A 20,896-nucleotide genomic window follows, 5' to 3' on the forward strand; every position below is an offset into this window, starting at 1 on the left:
AGACAAGATGCAAAAGACAGGAAAGGGTTTACTGGATGTTCTGTGATGAGCAGCTGTATCTACCATGACCAGTTATAAAAACAAATACACGACAGGAGACTCCATTAGAAATAGCCAGTGTCTTACACTCCACACCCTCTATACGGAATCTGCTGATCTTGGCTCTCACGTGAGATGGAACTCTCTGACTTTCGTGCTATTGTTCAATGGCTCATTAGTTCATTGATCTGTTAATTCATTGTTTTGCTCATTGATTAATTCATCCATCCTTCTGGGACCCTGCTATTGAAAGCCCAACACTATTCTAGGACCTGTGGGAAATACAGAGACATTTAAGATGTGCATTCATCAATTTATCTGTTCAACAAATATTTATTAGACACCTACTAACTGTAAGGCATGATGCTGGGAAATGATTAAGGCATAGGGCGCATTCTGAGTGATGAGTCACATGAATAACTACAATACAAAGGGGAAAGAGATGCACGTAATAAAAGGGCAAAAATAAAAGATATGGGAATCTGGAGACTGGAGAGCTTATTTCCGGCAGAAGAGAACTAAAGAAGGTTTCGAGGAAGAGCACTGCACACGTTGGTTTGCCTGTCAGGTGAATGTTTCCCTGCTCAGGCCATTGCTATACAGGTCATATCCAGGTGTGCATGTGGTACATCAATAAAAAAGTTTATTTTAAAAAGTCACCTAGCACCACCATTTAGAGATACATTTTCAATATAATCTAACTTACAATGTTTACTAATCATTTATCCAAATTAGTAATACATTTATGTTGTTTTGATCAATGGCAGACTATTAATAGCTGTAATGATAACTCAAACCAAATTTTCATATTTACAGCTTTATGATTTCAGGAAGTTAAAAAAGTTTCAACTTTATAAAATTGTTAGAGAAATACGACAGGGAAACAAATGAAACAGTTTTAAGCATAAAAGTATGTTACACCAGCCGGGCGCGGTGGCCCACGCCTGTAATCCTAGCACTCTGGGAGGCCGAGGCGGGTGGATTGTTTGAGCTCAGGAGTTCGAGACCAGCCTCAGCAAGAACGAGACCCCGTCTCTACTAAAAATAGAAAGAAATTATCTGGACAACTAAAAATATATATATAGAAAAAATTAGTTGGGCATAGTGGTGCATGCCTGTAGTCCCAGCTACTTGGGAGGCTGAGGCAGAAGGATCGCTTGAGCCCAGGAGTTTGAGGTTGCTGTGAGCTAGGCTGACGCCATGGCACTCACTCTAGCCCGGGCAACAGAGCAAGACTCTGTCTCAAAAAAAACAAAAAAAATGTTACATACATTACATTAGGATAAAATTCAATGGGGAAAGTGAAATAGAAATAAAACTTCATGGAGAAAAAGGAACACTATTTAAGAAGAATGTGTTCGTGCATTTTTAAAATGGATGATGGTAGGTATTAAATTGCTATAGTGTTTAGATTCCACAGGATAAATTTAAAACAGTGATGTAATAGTTTTACTTAAAAATATCGATGTTTACAATATACTAGAAACTGCATCTTCTACAAATGTTATGATAAAAAATGTAGATGTAAACTTAACAATGTGTGAGAGGTAAAAGCGTTTTACAAGATTCTTATAAAAAGTCTAAAGTCCACTGTAGTCACCCCCCTCCACCTGGGAGCGAGCTGAGTTGGTCTGTCCCTTTCTGAGCACATGCAAAACTTCAGAGGGGTCTGGCTGGGTGGAAGCAAATGTGGCCAGAGGTGGGGGAGCAGACCCTGAAAGTGAAGTTACGTGCTGAGCAGTGCATGGCCGGCGAAGGCAGGAGGATGCTGAGCATAACCCGGCTGAGCTTCCAAAGCAGGGAGACCAGCGCCCTGGCTGCTCCAAGCGTGGTGCAGATCACCTGGGAGCTGGTTACAAATGCTGCCAGCTGAGATCTACTGAATCAGAATCTGCATCTTATCAGACGACTTCCACCCCCAAATGAGTCACGTGAACATGGAAATTTGAGAGGCACTGTATTAGCAGATTCTCGCTGCATCCAGGTGAGACATTATTAAGACCTGAACTCAGATAATGGTGAGAAGGGACAGAGGGAAAAATGAGAGAAACATCCCCTGTACTGCCAATGGGACGTGATTCCTTCCTCTAAATGCTCTGCCCTTCAGGGGCTTATGACCCAGTCTGAGGAGACACCACCTCCTTTCCTCACACATTCTCCCTTGACAGCCTCATCCACCACCCATCGCCCCCAATGACTAGCCCCAGCTCAGATGGTCTGAGCTCCTGGCCACCTGCCTGCTCCATGTCACCACCTCCATGTTTAGAGACAACGCAACATTGTCTCCCCTAAATGGGATGCTGTCTCGATGAGCTCTTTCCTTGAACCTGCCATGCTCCCTTCTACCACGGGACCTTTGTACATGCTGCTTCCCCTATTTGGAGAGCTCTTTCCTTCCTTACCCTCTTTACATCTAGCCAAGTACTGCTGGGTATCCTTCAGTTCTCAGCTCAAACTACACATTCTCAGAAAATTCACCATGACTGAAACCCCACGTCTACATCAAGTTCCCTTCTTATATGTTCTCATTAGACCATATTCCTTTGCCCTTGACTCCTCTCTCTCCCTAAACCAACCACCACATCCTATTGTTTTATCTCCTAATACTTTCTTAACTCCATCTACTTTTCTCTGGTCCCACTACTATCACCCGGTGCAAGACACCATAATCTGTTTTCTGGACTACGCGAGCAGTCTCCCAACTTGCCTCCCTGCCCCTACTCTTGTCCATTCTCCAGATAAGCTGCAGAAACAACTTTCCAAAATGTAACTCTGATCCCATCATACCACTGTTTAATACATTTGACGGCATGCTAGTGCTCTTAGGTTAAAAATCAAAACCACCAACCAGGCTGACAGGGCTGTAAACAGTCTGTCTCCAGCTCCCCACTGTACCCCTCTTTGCCTTGCTCTTCACCCCCTGCTGTCCTCTCCACCGCAGGCCTGCTGGTCTGCTCTCAGTTCCCTGAACCTGCCATGCTCCCTCCCACCACTGGACCTTTGCACATGCTATTGCCCCCATTTGGAGAGCTCTTCCCCTCCCTCGCATCTTGCATTTTTCAGATCCTCGCTCAAACAACGCTTTCTCAGAAAGAATCCCCAAGTCTACATTAGCTTCCTTTCTTACACATTCTGATAAAACCACATTCCTTTCCTTTGGACTACTCTTCTCAGTTTGTAATTGTACTTCCATGAGGGCAATTACTTGATTAATGGATCTTTCTCTAATAGAGCAGGAATCAGGTCTGTTTTTATCTATGCTTCTATTCCCAAAACCTACCATAAAGCCCAGCACATTGCAGGACCTCCAATAAGGATTTGTTGAAGGAAGGGCAATGTTTGTTGAATGAATAAATCAGTGAATGAAAAAAAATTAGATGACAATGATCAACTATCGCAATGAGCTGAGATAGGCAAAGAAAGATATTCAGTATAGATTGAGCAGATGTCAAGTTCTCAGGGAGAACAGACAGATTTCACCTTGGTCCTGGTGGACAGATGGGGCTGACAGAGGTGGAGAGGACCAGGAAGGGTATTCTGGACAAGGGAACAGCATGAATAAAGGGATGGAGTCAGGTGCAGGGGCCCTGCTGGGGCACCATGTCCTTGTTAGGAACTATCGATGATCAGTTGAATTTGTAAAGTAGGGGTAAACTGTGGCAGGCCTTAAAATGACATCCAACAATGTTATCCTTTGGGCATTGGGCCTGGTGATTTCAGAATGCTCTACCCCGCTTAAACCTCTCCACTTCAGCTCTCTAGAAAGCCTTGCACAAAGTCACCTCCTCCAGGAAGAATTACTTGTTGAATCTCACCAGACTCTGACCATTACTATTTCATTTCCCTCTGCCGTGGCCCTGCTGGTGGAATGGAAGCTAGATAATTTAACTTCTGTGGACATGTTTGCTTTGTTAAGTTCTCTCAAACTGCTACGGAGAGGGATTACTTTGTGTTCTGAGTTAGAGGAATCTATTCTTTATTTGTTGACATTTTCAGAACTGAAATGTAGTTTATTTATAAACATAGAACCCTAGATGGAACCCTACGTGGGTTTCCAAAGTGAGGTTCCTGGGCTAGCAGCATCACTAGGAACTTGCAAACCCTAATTCTTAAGTTCCACTCAGGTCCACTGTATAAGAAACTTGGGTTGGGTCCCAGAGTCTGTGTTTTAATGAGCCTTTCTGGTGAGTGTGATGCACACTCAAGTTGAAGACCACTGGCTCAGAGGTCATCTAACCTCCCCACATTACAGATGAATAAACCAAGGCCCAGAGATGTAACTTCTTGGCCTCAAACAGTGCCTGGTTCGTAGCAGGCAATCAAGAGTCATTTGTTCAATGAAACAGGGAGAAAATGACTTCCCTAAAACGACATAGGAAAGTAATGGCAAAAGCATGTGCCACTTGTTTTACACTAAATTTACATGTTTTTTGAATAGGTACTATATTCACATGGTTCAAAATTAAAAAGATTAAAAAAGATATACAAAAGAGTGAAAATTATCCCAAATAAATGCTTGAAAGTAAAGTGAAAAATTATAGCAATTTTTAAAGAGTGTATGTGAAAAGTCTCCTTCCCACCCGTCCCCAGCCACCCACCAACCCCTGCTGGGACAATGAATCAGGTTCTTAAGCATCCTCCTAGAGATGCTTTATGTGCACACAAGAATACTTGTACACAGCGCCTTTTTACAAATGGTAGCCTGGTAGGCCCATGGTTTGGCATCTTGCCAAAAGGCTATTTTAAACATATCATTTAGAACCAGGAAACTGTTCTTCTCAGCGGATTAGCTAATCTCATAGAATTCTTCTAATACCAACTCGGTATTCAAGTCTTTATTATTTTTCTAACAAGGTAACTGCTTTGCTCATTATGTATAACATTTCCTATTGGGTAATTGGTACCAGGAGCTTTTTCATTCATGAACTAATTAACAGAGCTACTACTTTCAGATTTCTTTGGTCAATTCCTTCCTTAGAACAAGACTCCAGGACTCCAGAGTGGGCTCAACAAGTAAGTGCCCACTCTGAACCCAAGGCCCCCTCTACACTCCCAGCAGCCTGTGACCGCCTTTCCCGCTCACTGACCATGCCACGGTCAAGCGACCTGCGTCTGTGTCTCCCCACGGGCTGTCCCGTCACTCTGAGGCAGGGGCAGCAGCCGACCCATTTTAGGTCCCTGATGACACAGCAGATGCTCCACAAACGCTCACTGAACTGGAAGGCTGAACCCGGCAAATGAGGCCCGCAGCAGGTCATTCCACCCTCCAAGTCCCACGCCTCTGACGTGGCATGAGGGACAGAATTTACTGTTTTCTGTTGAAGGTGAAGTGCCCTAAAGCACCAAATCCAGGGAGTGCTGTGATTAATAACACGGCTCTACAGAGACCTCCTAGCTTGGAGGTTGACATGCTTTTTCTGTACAGGGCCAGCCAGTAAATATTTTCGGCTTCGGGGACCATACATATGGTCTCTGTCATAACTCTGCCATATGTAGCGTGGAAGCAGCCACAGACCATGTAAAAATGAATGGGTGTGGCCGTGTGCCAATACAACTTCGTTTATGGACACTGAAACTTGAATTTTATATTAACTTTTCACATGTCAGGAATATTGTTCTTCTTTTGATCCTTCTTCAACCAATAAAAAATGTAAAAATCTTTCTTAGCTCACAGGCTGTACAAGAAGAGGTGTGGGCTGGATTTGGCCTGAGCCACGGTGTGGTAACCCTTACTCTAAAATAGAGCATCAAAGTCTCCCCACCCCCAGCCCCTGCCCTGGGGGCCCCAGGAGACTGGGCCACAGTCTGCAAGGAGGATGTCTGTCCTAGGGGCCATCCTTTGAACCAGAGAGAGAGACAGAGAGAGACAAGGGAGAGGAAGTTGACTTTGGCCGAGGTCTCAGCAGGACTTGTTTGCTTACAATTCGGAAGGGATAACACCCTGCTCCTGCCAGACCACCATTGCTTGTTTGAGGAAGAAGAAACAGAAAGATTTTCCTTTTTACGGCCCTGGGCCACCAGTTGGAGACTGTATACACAATTCCCCAAATGCCCTGGCTTGTGTTTTGGTCCAGCCTTCCTCTCAGGTCCATCAAGGAAGCTCGACTCGATTCCCCTGGGATCTTCCCACTCCAACTCTCTCCGAACTCCCCAAAGGAGGCAGGAGCCACGGGCAGTTCTCCAAGACGTGGGCTCCTAGTTCGTGGTCTCCTTTTTAGCAACCTTGTTATTCTAAAATGCTTTCTGGTTAGTCTTCTAAATAAAGCCGGTGGGTATTTTATAATCCAGTAACCCGATTACTGTGGACATGTGCTGCCAATGACGGTGGTTAGGCCCAAATCTGCCTCGGTGAAGTGACTGGCTCATCTTGTTCCTTCTCAGCCCCACTGCTCTGCCCTGGGCTCATGCCAACTCTCAGCTGTGGGAGGACTTTTAAGGCTCGCTTTGGGCGTTCATTTCTCCATCCTTTGATCTCACCCTGTGGCATCTATTGGTCCCTTCAAGCCCTAGGCATCAGAAAGAAGCCCGACGCACAGCCCGGGAACCTGCAAAATGGAAAGTTTGGACTTTGCTTCCTATAGATGGGTCTCCCTTAGGAAACTGGCGCTATTTCACTTTTTGGTGTGGAGGCTCTTGGTCCTCACTGTCATTGCCATTTCTCCTCTGGGCTGGCAATAGTTCTTTACCAGGGACTTTATCAGTGGCTACCATATGCCACTTCTCTCCCTGGCTGGTGTGAAGTGGTGAGGATGCTGAGACATGGGGAGAGAAAAAGGCACCGCAGGAGTCTAGGGTGGCTTCCTGGAGGAGGCAGCCATGGTCTGAATGGGCCTTGTTGACATATTCCTGGGCACAGTTTTTTCAAACCACACTCCTCCACAAATGGCTAGGGCTGGGGGGAGATGAGGAACATGGGCATGGGCTCTGTGAATATGGCATAGTTACAAGGGCAGTGGCATAGAACCAAAACCACCCTGGGCTTTGGTTCCACTGATTCTGTGTTACCCTGGGTAAGTGATTGCCCTCTCTGGACCTCAGCCATGTTTTTATATATCCAGATAATTAAAGCAAAGTTTTTCTGGAGAGAGCCTGAATAAACTCCATAAGATCTCTGCCTCATCTTTTATCAACTTGTCGAGACTGAAATTCAGGGTTCTGTACCCAGTTCGTATTCACTGCATAGACCTGATGACCATCTAGGGGGCAAATGCACAGAGTGGGGAGACCACCATGTGTCTCCAGCTTTCCTTTTAGGACACACAGAAGTTGTTGGTGAGGTAATGTTAAACCAGTGTAACTGATGTGACCAAGTACTTCCTGTAGGATAAACTGCTCTGGGAAACTTGAGTGGGACGTGCTCCAACACGGCCACCTGGAATGAATCTCCTCACATCAATACTGATAAAGTCAGTCATGGGCTATGGTTCCAGAGATAAAGGGCACGATGCACACGCATTACAACGCAAACTCACGGCACCTTAACTACAGGGAGACATGCAGTAGGCCCTGAGGGGACAAGGACCACTCAGGCCTGCCTGGCTCCTCAGGAAGCCTCCTCCCAAGCCACAGCTGACATCCCCCATCACCTGGCGATGGTGAGGCTGACAGATGACTTAGCCAAGAGGTCTGCAGAGAGAGGACAGAGCAGGGAGACACCCCGAGTCCCTGAGAGACCTAAAGGCTGGCTACTTTATATTAGGTCATTAAATATGAAATGTCCGATTTCGAATCAAAAGTTTAGTTTGTTATATCTCAAACAACAAGCAGTACAATTAATCAAAGTATGAGCCTAAACTATCAACACAGTTTTGCCATCTTAAAGGTAGCTTGTTTATGCCAGCAGCGAAGAAGCCTAGAGAGTGAGTGGCGATGAAAACAAAAGGCATTTTCTACAGCTTTTTGAGAACTGAACGTTTTTCCTTGCAAGTGGCCCAAAGCCTGGAAGAAGCGGGAGTCAGTTGGTGTAAGGTCTGGTGAATATGGTGGACAACAGAGAGTTTCCAAGTCCAGCTTCAGTAATTTGAGCAGCGTTGTTTGTGTGACATGTGGTCATGTGTTGTCTTGCAAGAGGATTGCCCTGTCTCTTTTGACCAATCTCAGCTGCTTCATCACAAGCGTCATCATCATTTCACCCAGTTATGCAGTAGACATCGCTGTAATTGACTGACCAGGTTTCATGAATCTATAGTGGATAATACCAGTGCTGGACCACCAAACAGAAACCATTAGCTTTTTTTTGCTGAATATTCGGTTTTGGACTGTGTGTTGGCACTTCATCTTTATCCAACCATTGTGCCGAATGCTTGCAATGGTAAAAAGAAATGTAACAATATGGTGTAGAAATGGTTCACCTTTATGTCGTGACAGCAAAGAAAGGCAAGCTTGGAGATGTTTTCTCTTCTGATGCTTGTTTAATTCATGCAGAACCCATCTATCCAGCTTCTTCTTCTTCTTTTTTTTTTTTTTGAGGCAGAGTCTGGCTCTGTTGCCCAGGCTAGAGTGTCGTGGTATCAGCCTCGCTCACAGCAACCTCAAACTCCTGGGCTCAAGCGATCCTCCTGCCTCAAGCCTCCCGAGTAGCTGGGACTACAGGCATGCACCACCACGCCCGGCTAATTTTTTCTCTCTATATTTTTTTAGTTGTCCAGATAATTTCTTTCTATTTCTAGGAGAGACGGGGTCTCACTGTTGCTCAGGCTGGTCTCGAACTCCTGACCTTGAGCAATCCTCCCGCCTCAGCCTCCCAGAATGCCACGCAATTACAGGGCGTGAGCCACCGCGCCCAGCCTATCCAGCTTCTTTACCTTGCCAATTTGTTTCAAATAAGCCAATATTGTTGGAATTTGAAAGATAATCACAAGCCAAACTGTGCGTTTGAAAGAATAAATGCAATAAAAATAAAATTCACAATAAAAATAAAACAGGAAGTGTCAAGGTGAAATGTGAGAGATATTAACTAACAGTACCTAGGGAAATCGGACATTCCATATTTAATAACCTGATAATTACATGTTCTCCTAAGGAAGAGCTAAGAGGACTTCAGCATCAATCTGCAGCCATACTGAAGACCTACTTCGTGCCCAGAGAGGTGAGTAGGTCAGGGACTCCGCCTTACGAGGTGTACAGTGAGTGAACTAAACCTCACAGCTCGGACTTCAGCCTCTGTGCCCTGCCCTGTCCTTTACCTTCTTTGATTCAAACTCACAACACGGCCCTACTGTGCCAGGACTGCTACAGGACAAACCTGTTTCTCTAAGCTCATGATCTGGGGGAGGAGGAGGCTTCTACAAGACCCCAAGGAATGTCACAAAGAAAAGGCAGAGAAGGGCACCTGGCAAGCCCAGGCCTTGAGGGGGGCGGCCACCATATGGGGCTCGGGTCTCACGGGAAGGTGAGGGCCCCGGAGGTGCAGTGGGCAGACGCTCGCTGTTGGGGACTCAGGGAGGGCCTCTGCAGGGCCACCTGGCTGGAGGGGTCTGGACCCAGGGCTCGCAGGAAGATCCTCCACTCCTGCCCCTGAGGACTTGGGGTGTGGGGCCTTCTGAATCAGCACTTGGGAGTACAGCCAAAGAAAGGCTCTCCAGCCCTGCAGCGGTCCTGGGCAGGGCAGGGCAGGGCAGGGCAGGGCTGGGAGAAGAGATTTCCCTTCGGCTGCTCCAGTGGAGCCCCAGGGAGCACGGGGAGAAAGATGGAGGGAAGTGGTGCTGGCAGGGATATCTGGCCCCCTCGGCCCCACCCACAGCCTCAGAGTGAATTATTAATTTAAGAAAACACCAGTCAAGCACCGGAGGGCTCTGTTGCTATTACTCAAGCCCCACACCCAGCCCCATGGAGCCACGCTGCCAAGAGAGCCTCCAGCAGGTCAGCAGCACACACTGGTTTCCTCTGTAGGGGACAGTGGGGAGGGGGTGGCTGGCTCTGTCACTAGATCCTGGCCATGCACCCTAAGATGGCACCAGCCCCTCGGACTCTCCAGGCCCCAGGATTCCAGGTGGGCTGCTGTGGTTAGGAACTCAGTTCCCAAATGGACCAGCTGGCTTGGCTTTGGTGTGTGGCCTCCAAAGACATCAGACTGTACAGAAAAATAAATGCCTTGGTCACCCAGGGCCCCAGAGAGGGGTAAGCGTCTTGGGGGAAACCACTCCCCTTCTTTCTAAAACACAGTGCACAGCTTAGGGCCTAACAAGGTCAGCAATGCTCCTCGCGTGTAAAACAACTGTGCAACAGTATTCTCGTGTTTGGGGTGCTGGGGTGTCTCCCTGGGCTCTGCTGCCTGCACTGCAGACAGGAAGCCCTTGCGGAAGGCCCGGCGTTCCCCAGCTTATGACGTCAGTGCCACGCTCGGGCACTCTGTAAACACCGGCAGCAGCACCGAGCCACATCCTGGGCAGTGCCACAGCCCCCGGCTTTTCACTCGTGAGATAAGGGGCTCAGACAAGCAATCCCTGCGCCCCTGTTGGCTCCGAGTTCTAAGGTTTCGGGGGGAACTCTGGTGTCTGGGGCTGGAGGCCTTCCCAGCAGCACTTTCTGAGTCACTCCCTCCTCCGGGCCCCCGCGGGTCCAGTCCTGGCCCCCTTGCACACCACCCGCCAGCAGGCTGCACCCCCCGAGGAAGGCGGGGGAGCCCGTCCTGCTCACTCGGGCCGGGCAGTGCCAGTGCCAGGAGGCATTTGCCCAGGGAGGCCAGGGAGAAGCCTCAGCGTCCATGCCCTGCAGCCCCCGTGGTCAAAGTCGCCTCTGTCCTTCCTCGTGCCATGGGAGGCCGGCCTTCTCAATCGGGTGACAGAGGCTCCTCATTCGAGGGTCCAGGAGGAGGACGCCACCGAGGGGGTGGGGAGCAAGGAACAACGAGGCCCCAGACCAAACTGAGAGGACCTCCTCGAGAGACAGGTCGCTGGGAGCTACTGAGAGAGTCTGTCAGGAGGACCTCGTTCCAAATCACAGCGTGCCAAGATTAAACACAACTGTGTGTTTTAATTGACAAATGCTTCTAAGAATTCGGTGTTATAGAATAAAGTCGGAAGTGAAAATTCCCTCTCACCTGAGATTCCCGTTAGGAGTTTTGTGTGTGGGTGGCTTCCGGCTACCAAGAGGCCTCAGGGAATAAGGAGGGGCTCTGGCCCCTTCTGGGTTTGCTCCTCTGCCAATCCTTCACCTCCCCCTGGGGAGCCCCCAAACCTGCCTGCACTTGCTCAAGACAGATATCCTGTTGGTCATCAGGATGGTCTCACGGTCCCAATTTGTTGCCAAAACGACTTCCCTTTGCTGCTCTGAGACCAGAGGGCTGATGTGCTGCACCCGCCAGGGTGCCCCCTGCAGCTGAACTGAGAAGACAGAAGTGGGGTCCGGGAGCCTGGGGCAGCGAGGACAGTGTGGACGGCAAACCCAGCTGCAGGTTTTGCAGGCCCAGACGCGCACCCTGCGGCTGGGAACACCACTCCACCAGGCTCACGCACCTCGGGAGTTCTATTTTTCAACTGATACCAAATTTTAAGTCCCATAGGATCAGAATTGTGTCTTAATACCTTTGTTTTTTTAAAAATATCTCCCTTTCCTCTCCCCTTGGCCATGGGCACTATTTAGCCAAAGTAGATTCACCCAATGTTCACGGAATACGGCAAACAAGTTTGTCAAGCATCAACCCTGTGTGCGTGGCTAAAGATTAGGAAGGGAAGGAGCCAGTCCCCTTCCCAGGGAGCCGATGTGGCCCACAGTTATGCCTAGGACACCGCCCAGGCGTCCTCCATCCTCTGGAGGCGGGTTGCAGAGGGGTGGCTGCAGTGGAGAGAGCTGCAGGAAGGACTCCCAGCGTGGTACCAAGGAGCTGGGGTGAGATGCTGCTGAGCAGGGGAGGGAAGAATGGCAAGGAGGGCAAACCTGTACTGGCCACCAACCACAGGCCAGGCACGGTGCCAAGTCCCTCACAAGCCCCTCCCAGCAGCCGCACAAGGCGTAAGTGCACCCACCACATTTACGACCTTACCAGCCTCCCAGTGGACACTCTCAGATGTGTCCCCTTATGAACCTGTCTGAGAATTTCTTTAGGAGAAACACCCAGGCAGTGGAGGAGGGTGTGATGGCTTCTGATGTGTCAGTTCGGCTGGGCTTGACTGCCGCCCTCAGAATTCCCTTTCTAGGAAGCTGGTTAAAGCAGAGACCCATAGCAAATGACCCATAGACAAGTGTACACAATTCGGTTTAGTTTGAAGAGCCAAAGACTGAAAACAACCCAAATGCCTGTCAATAAGGGATTGATTAAAGGGAATTATAGGCCGGGCACGGTGGCTCACACCTGTAATCCTAGCACTCTGGGAGACCGAGGCGGGCGGATTGTTTGGGCTCAGGAGTTAGAGATCAGCCTAAGCAAGAGCGAGACCTCATCTCTACTAAAAATAGAAAGAAATTATATGGACAGCTAAAAATATATATGTAGAAAAAATTAGCCAGGCATGATGGCACATGCCTGTAGTCCCAGCTACTTGGGAGGCTGAGGCAGGAGGATTGCTCAAGCCCAGGAGTTTGAGGTTGCTGTGAGCTAGGCTGACGCCACGGCACTCTAGTCTGGGCAACAGAGCGAGACTCTTGTCTCTAAATAAATAAATAAATGGAATTATAGAAAAACCACGATGGGATACTACGCAGTGGATAAAGGAACAAGGAAACTCTATCTGAACTGATATGGAAAGATCTCCAAGGTTAAGTGAAAAAGAAAGATGCAGAACAGCATGTTTAATATGCTTTTATGTAAAAAATGGTTAAAATAGAATATACTTATATGCATGTCTGTATACATGTATATAAATGGTTCACTTTTGTTGTTTGTGGTAGTTATGTTCTATGAAGTCCCCATGAACACTGAATTACTGAATACTGAACCACTGCCCCTAGGGAAAATATAGGGTGAGGTTCCTGTGAGCCTCTGGTTGCAACATTTTCATCAATTGATCAATACATAACCTTGTTTTGTGTGTGTCTGTTTAAAGGACATCTTATTTAATATCTGTTGTTGATTCACTGACATTGAACTCACAGCCAACAGCATGATAACTCATACCTGAGCAGAGCTTATCTAACATAAGTATTTTCTCTGTAAGGCACATTGTAGCCTTCTTATGCATAGAACAGTAGACAACACTTCAGCACTACACCTGGGGATCCCTTCAAACAGTGAAATCAACAACAAAAGACACAAAAATGTGAAAAATGCAGCACTACAGCATGAGTGCTGGAATAAGAAGGCAGGGTTGCTGGCTTGCACATGTAATTTCAGCAACTCAGGAGGCCCAGTTGGGAGGATTGCTTGAGGCTAGGAGTTTGAGACCAGCCTGGGCAATATAGCAAGACTCTGTCTCTTAAAGAAAGAAAATTATCGAGGTTGGGAGTTCGAGACCAGCCTGAGGAAGAGTGAGACCCCCATCTCTACTAAAAATAGAAAGAAATTATCTGGACAACTAAAAATATATATATAGAGAAAAAATTAGCCGGGCACGGTGGTGTGTGCCTGTAGTTCCAGCTATTCGGGAGGCTGAGGTAGGAGGATCACTTAAGCCTAGGAGTCTGAGGTTGCTGTGAGCTAGGCTGACGCCACGGCACTCTAGCCCAGGCAACAGAGTGAGATTCTGTCTCAAAAAAAAAAAATTAGCCAGATGTGGTTGCACATACCTGTAGCCCCAACTGCTCGGGAGGCTAAGGCAGAAGGATTGCTTAAGCCCAGGAGTTCAAGGCTGCAGTGAGCTAAGATCACACTACTGCACTCAGCCTGGGTGACAGAGATACCATCTAGAAAAAAAAAAAAATGAAGGCAGGATTGCCTCGTTCAACCTCAGCTGGGAATGTCCATCTGGCTACTCAAAATTTTCACTGTTCCATGTATGTCCATAAATGACCAAGAAAGCACTGTAAGTATTGATTTTGTGGTTACAAATAAATTTTAGAGAGTAGGAAAATTTGCAAATACAGAATCTGCAAAAAATGAGGACTGACTGTATATTTATAGTTGCTTGTATATTCATAAAGAAAATCTGGAAGGATCCAAGAAACTAATAATAGTTATGGGGAGGTGGTGAAAACTGGGTCAACCCGGGGAAAAAGGAAAAGAGACTTCATTTTATGTCGTTTTATATTTTTCTGTGTTTTGAACCATGTGAATATATTACTTCTTTAAAAAATAAACAGGTATAATAAAACGGTGGAGAAAAGTGCATGTGGATTTAAAAGCAGTACAATCATGCCTTAAAAATTTATTTGAATTCAATAACTTCAATATCTTACTAGTCTTTCGAGGCAGGGTCCAGGTCTTTGCTCACAGATCTGCATTTGTCTTTTCTGCATAAACCACTGATAATAAATCATCTATAATTTTTCAGTTTGGTTTCTTTAAAAAGGAGCCAGAAGTTGAGGACACTGGTAAAGGAACTGCAGTGCAGAGTCCTCTAGTGCTCACAGTCTCTCTCCCTCTAGCGCCCGTCTTGAATAGTTGTCTTGCGCACACCTAACTTGGCAGCAATTCCCTTTTGGTGGCTTGCTTTTAGCACTTCTTTCCAAAGCATTCAGCAGTGAAAAATTTGAGTCCCCCCGATGCACCTTCCCAGATGAGGTAGAACAAGGTGACTCTTACTTTTCATAGAAACGGCACTTCTCTTTCTTCTTTACATTCCTAGTTCAGCTTACGTCACATCTAATTAATATGCATAATTATAATAACAAGTACAACTGACATAAGCAGTTTTGGGGACCAATGCAGTTGGTGCTCCTTCAGTCCCCGACTACATTTGGGGTAGATGCAAAAGAGGGAAGAGGCCAACGTCCATGACCTGAAACCAAAAGCCCTGTGTCTCAGCAGTGCGTGCCCCGTCTGGGGCAGGGCTAGCAAGCTGTGGTCAGCTGCCACTCAGCCACGTAGAGGCTGGTTAAAGACAGCTGCACCTGTGTGTGACTGCGCCTTGCCATGTGGCTGCATTATGCCTCCTGGTACTGCTTTTCATGCGTTTCCAATGTTTACTGTGTACCTACAGGTCAGGCACACGCTCCTCAGGCAGAGAGCTGGGTTCCCCGTGGTGCTCAGGGCACAGCTGGGTGGGGCAGGCCCTCAGCAAACATTTTCTGAAGTCAGCAGACCTCCTTTTTTCAAAGGCCTTCAAAGCAGGATTTCTGACAAAGCTGACATTTAGACTTTGCATTTTTGGAAAAGGATGAGGCAGGGCAGGTTTATAAGATCCCCTGAAGTGTCTGGGACTTAATCCGCAGTCTGAGCCCCCAGCTGCTCCAGGCTGAGGCGAATCCCCAGCCATTTACAGACCATGTGGAGCCCTCTGCTTGCAAAAGGGGGAAGAGGCCAACGTCCATGACCTGAAACCAAAATCCCTTTGTCTCAGTAGATGATCCTGACCCCTAATTCACAAAGAAAAGGGGGCACAGGCCTTTGCCCGCTCTGCTTCCTGCCCCCCACACATTCACCTCTCCCTCTTGTACTCTCTTCACTCCTCTGAAATGCCTGCAGGCCCTTTTCCCAGGAACCAGGTTTCTTGGGGTCAGAAACCAGGACCCTAAAAGCCCATCTTCTCCCCACCCCTGCTCATTTCCAATAAGTTATCCGTTCCTCCATAGCATTTCCCTGGCCACCTCCTCACCTAATCTATGATAATCTCTCACAGCTGGCTTCATCCCCTCCAGCCCTGCCCTGCCACCCCTCTGCTTAAAACCTCCAGTGCTCCCTTTGGCCAACGGGATAAGTGTCTGAACAGCTCGGCCTGGCACAGGAGGCCCTCACGATCTGGCCTCACCCACTTGTCCCATGACTTCCCCCACCCACCCACCATAGACACCTCGAGGACCTGTCCCATGGAGACACGCAGGGCCTCCAGAATGCTGGTCCCTCTGCCTGAAATCTTTTTCTCCCATTTTCTGTATGTCCAGTCTACAAGTTCCTGTTTGAACCTAACATCTTTCATGATGTCTTCCCTGATCCGCAGCCATTCATTGAAAGAAGACATTTATTGCGTGCTGTTTACCTGGCACAGCAGATATGATGGAGGTGGGAACAGACGTGGTGTCAGCTCTCGTGGGGCCTGCAGTCTGGGGGTGTGTGTGTCACACACAGACAAATGCAATTTTGTGTCTGAGATGAGTAGCTATAATAAAGGGCCATGACCTCAGCAGAAAAGTCAAGGATCCTCTGAAGAGTCACAGTGATGCTGTGATCTGAAAGACGAGGAGGACTTAAATAAGGAAAATGGGGTGTAGAAAGCTGTATTTCAGACAGAGTCAAGGACAGCATGGGCAAAGGCCCTGTGGCCACTGGTGGTGGTGGGGGGACATGGCAGACACAAGCAACTGAAAGAATACAGGAAAAAGGAGCACAGTGATGGAACTGGAGAAGGGGCAGGAGTGAGACCATCCAAGGTTCTTGAGGATAAGGAGCTTTCTCTTCAGCCCGAGCATTGGCAAACCACTAAAGTATCTTGAACTGTGTGTGTGAGCAAGCACATGACTGATCAGATCTACACTTTGAAAAGCTTGCTCTGGCCACAGTGCTGGGGTCAGCAAAGTTTTTCTGTAAATGGCCAGATAATATACATTTTAGGCTTTACAGCCAAGAGGCAAAATAGCAGATACATACACACACACATATATATAAGAGAAAAAATAAATTTCTATAAATTTGTGAGGAAACTGAAAATATAATAGAGTATAATTTTTTGTAATATAGATCTCCTATGGAGAAGAATGGAATTATTTTTTGAAGGGATAACATCTTCCCTCCAAAGGGAAAGTCAGTGTTCCCATACCACCCAGTGTTCACCTTTACAAACCATTTTCAGCTCATGGGCTGTGCGAAATCAGCCAGTGGCTGGATTTGGACCACGGACTATAGTTTGGGGACCCCTGGCACAGACGATGGACTGGAGGAGGGTGAGTGAGGATGTGGGTGACTTAGGCTGCTATAGTCCTGGCCAGGTAGCCTGGAAGAGGGTGATGATGAAGGGGCGTTTGGGGGTGAACCAGACAGCATTAGTGACGGAAGGGGCATGGGGATGTGGAGGGGAGTGTCCGACGGCACCTAGATGTCAAGTTCACAGCTATGCAGACTGGAGCACTGGCAAAGCTCAGTTTCACGTTGAGACCTCCAAGAGCAGTTGTCACTGAGGCAGCTGGACAGAGGCTCCACAGCCGGGAGGGGTGTGAGGCCCCTGACGACAGGCAGTGAATGAAGGCAGGGGCATGAGGAAGGCCGCCCAGACAGCCACATCATGCCCCTTGCACACTGTTCGAAACTGTTTTGTCTGCCTCCTCCATCAAGCTGGGACCTCTTTTAAGGAGTGTCTCGTGGTCAGCATGATACACGGCACCCACTGGGTGCCAAAGACACGACAGAGGACGGGACGGAGGGGAGACCTGCTGCTCCCACAGCAAACACAGAACACATCACGTCGATTCACAATGGAAGCCGACTCCCCCCTCCGGCTCTGATGAGCTGACCCACGCCTGTCGCCAGCCTCCCCCAAGAGCTGCCTTTGATGCGGGTCACTGGGCCCTTCCCCAATCACTCTAAATCATCCAGGTGTGTGAGCGCTCACGCACATTTACACACAAATCTCCTCCCGATCAACCCTGGGAACGTGATTTGTGGTGATGGTGTATTGACAACACACCCATCAACTGTCAGCTCAACATGTCTAAATATTATGTCCCATCACCCAGAACATCATTTTTTTTTTAATTAAAAAAAAAAGTTAAGTGGCAGTCCCACTCACAGCAAGGAGGGGAGAAGGGGAAAAAAAGCCACGGGTTAAATAAAACTAATTTTTCTTTTATCTCATTCCTTTCATTCCTTTTTAAATTTTGAACAGAAGAGGAAAAGGCTCATGGTTCCATCTCTTGAACAGCCCTGGGATGAGGAAGTCGATGCTGGGATGCAGAGTGGTCTGCTCCGGACCACAGGGTGTGTGTGCGCTTGACATCAGTAGAGTTCAGAGACCAGTCTCCCCCGGCCACAGCCAAAGTCCTCTGGCCCAACGCTGAGTCTCTAATAGGGACATGGAAGAATTTGTGGGAGGGTGTGCATATCCTCATGGCCAATAGTAACATTCTAGAAAGCACTGTGTAAGGCACGGACATACACTATTTTTTCTGTCCCCACAATCTGTGAGATCAGAATTGTCTCCTCTATTTCAAAAAAAAGATGAGGAAATTAACATGCAGGGGATGAGCTTCCCAAGGTCATATAATTGGTGAAAAAAGGCTGAGCCCCCAACCTTTTGAGGGCTGGGCTGGGCCCTCTGATGGTGAAGGATGAGGCTTCCTCTGACACTCTGCAGCACCCCTCGTCCCCACTGCAGAGGCGAGCGGCGTGACGGTTGTTAGATCCAACTTTGACCCTTGCTCTGGAAGGCTTGAGGAAACCTGGTTTATACGACAATGTAGACACGCCCCACACATCTGGCCATCAGCTCCTAGCAACCTCCAACACTCTAGCATTTAGTCATGAACTTGGAAGTGTGAAAAAGAAGCTAATGCACTTTATACAAAGAAAAAAAAAGTTCTAGGCTTAAAGGGCTAAGCTCTAGTTATCTGGACAATGTTCCACTTATCAGGAACATTGCACTGGAGAGAAACAAATGGGTTAGGTGGCAAGTATTCTCCTCACAGAAGCACCAAGAGCTGCTTCTGGAGTCAGAACATCGGGGTTCAAATCTCCATCTTCCCCTGGCAAAGTTCATAACGCTGGCAGGCCCACCTAACCTTGCTTTTGAGCCTTAATTCTGAGGTCTGTCAAAGAAGAACAACAGTGCCTCCTGGCCCAGGTTTCTAAAAAGGTTCAACAAGAGAATGTACGGGATACGCGTGGCTCCCGGTGAGGACTGAGCAGCCTCACTGCCTGGGGTGGGGCTTCTGTTGTTTAGTTTTGACTTGGTACAGTTTAGATCAGGCTTAATGACTCAGTGGTGATTGATTCAGTTTGGTTATTTGTTTCCTGGGCAACTTTTAGCCCTCTCTTTGTTTCAATTAGCAGCACGGTGCTCAGGGGCAGGAACTGTGGGAGGTGGGCACAGGAGGGGAGAGAGAGACAAGCCTCAGCAGCCTGTGGCCCTTCCGGTTAGGGACCGACAGTCTCACTTACCCTATCACCTCCTGAAAGCATCAACACACCAGGGCACATTCATTTTTATGGCAAAGGAAGATCCAGAGACGTGGCAAGGCCAAACTACGTTCAGCGTACTGCTCACGGGGCAGGACGGTCAACAGAAGGATGCAAACAAATGCTCACGTGACTTGCTCGTTCTTTGCAGGAAGCTTCCTGGGGCAGGCCGGCCCTTCAAGAGACAGGCTTAGGGTTCTACGTGGGTCAGTGCCATTCAGGGGGCGCAAAAGAGGAAACAGGAGTGTGGCCGAGTTCCCCAACTTGGTGTCAGTGGTGACGAAGGTGGTGTTCTGCTCTCTGGGGTCTGGCTCTTAACCAGTTCAAGGCCCCAAGAGAATAAAAGAGAAGTAATTACTTGGTGGCCATCTAAAGCTTAACAATGTCCATAGTTACCATAATTGAAAAAAGTTAGGGGGTGCACCTCAGTTACTTGGAGTCACTGCAGTCCCTTCAGGATATCAGAAAAGGTGATATTCTACTTCTTTTCCTGTTTCAGGAAGGCCCTAAATTCTCAGATTCCAGAGAACTGGCCATGTCCTTGCTTTTAGTTACAGCCTCTCCTCCTGCTTAAACAATCAGCCCCCCCTAAGAAACTGAGGACATGCTGCCTGGCATGGCTGACCCAGGGAGGCAGTCTGGGGTGGCATCTGGGGCCACATGTGCCCTCTGACCTGATGGGTAAAAAATAGGCAAATTCCCCCCCCCCCACCTTGGAAGCTCCTGACCCCCTTGGAGCTCAGCCAGTCTCACGGATAGAAAAGAAAAAATGAGGCCAACCTAACCCTCACAATTTTGGGGGGCACTCTCACACCCATGATTTCCCGTGAGGCAGACCCAGCAGGAAGTTTTATTCCCATTTGAGCTAAGCTATGGAAACTCCGAGGGGGAAAGAGGTTTCCGGAAGATCACACGTGCTGGTAGGAGCCAACCTGAGGGAGCCGAGAGTCTAAGGCGCCTGGTCCCAAGCCAGAGAGCCTCCAAAGACCACAAACCACTGCTACCAGAGTGAGGCCGGAGCTTCCACGTGACTTGAGTGCTCTCCAAAAATACAAACAAGAAGGTATTACTGAAGTACAAACAAACTCCTATTTGTTCCTATTTCGTCGATAAAAATGTCACAGCTTTCTCTGAATAGCTTTCATTTTGCTCTCCTCCTTTTCCTCTAACTCTTGGTCTCCTGGACCTAAACCAAGTCTCCCCCTCGCCACTTGATTACGTGCACGCAGATTATCTCCCTCTTCACGGGACAGTCACAGGAAATTTAAACATTCTCAGATGGGGTTCTTGTAAGCCCACTTCCCCTGCCCTCCACCCCCGCCCCATACCCAGTTGCTATGTATTCAGGAAATGCAAACCCAACATAAAGATAACCCGGACCTAACAGAAAAGGAGACTGGCCCTGTGACCTTGCTGGGCAAATGACTTCCCCTCCCTGCACCAAAGACTCAGCTTCTACAGACGAGGCGGTTGGGCCCGATGAGCTCCAAGGAGCTCCCCCTGGCCCTGACCTGCTAACGCTTAGATGGAAGAACCTCCCCAGACCCTGCCTGTCCCAGGACACCCGCAAGTCCTGGGCTGAGATATTGAGACAGCAGAGTTTTTCACCAATGACACCGGATCCCTAAGGATCCCAGGCTATAGGGGCAAAGAGTGCAGGGAGTGAGGACGCCTGGATTTCAGTCTCAGTTCTGCCATCTTTTGGAAAAGGGAAGAGAG

The 20,896-nt window shown here is 48.1% G+C and overlaps 1 protein-coding gene across 5 annotated transcripts in view; it reads right to left on the minus strand.

The window, feature by feature from the left end:
* TRERF1 (transcriptional regulating factor 1) overlaps positions 1-20,896 on the minus strand; it is a 197,358-nt gene that overhangs the window by 39,632 nt on the left and 136,830 nt on the right. The gene's annotated exons all lie outside the window — the stretch shown is intronic.

Source organism: Lemur catta, chromosome 2 (assembly GCF_020740605.2).
Source record: "Lemur catta isolate mLemCat1 chromosome 2, mLemCat1.pri, whole genome shotgun sequence".
In the NCBI taxonomy this organism is placed as follows: domain Eukaryota; kingdom Metazoa; phylum Chordata; class Mammalia; order Primates; family Lemuridae; genus Lemur; species Lemur catta.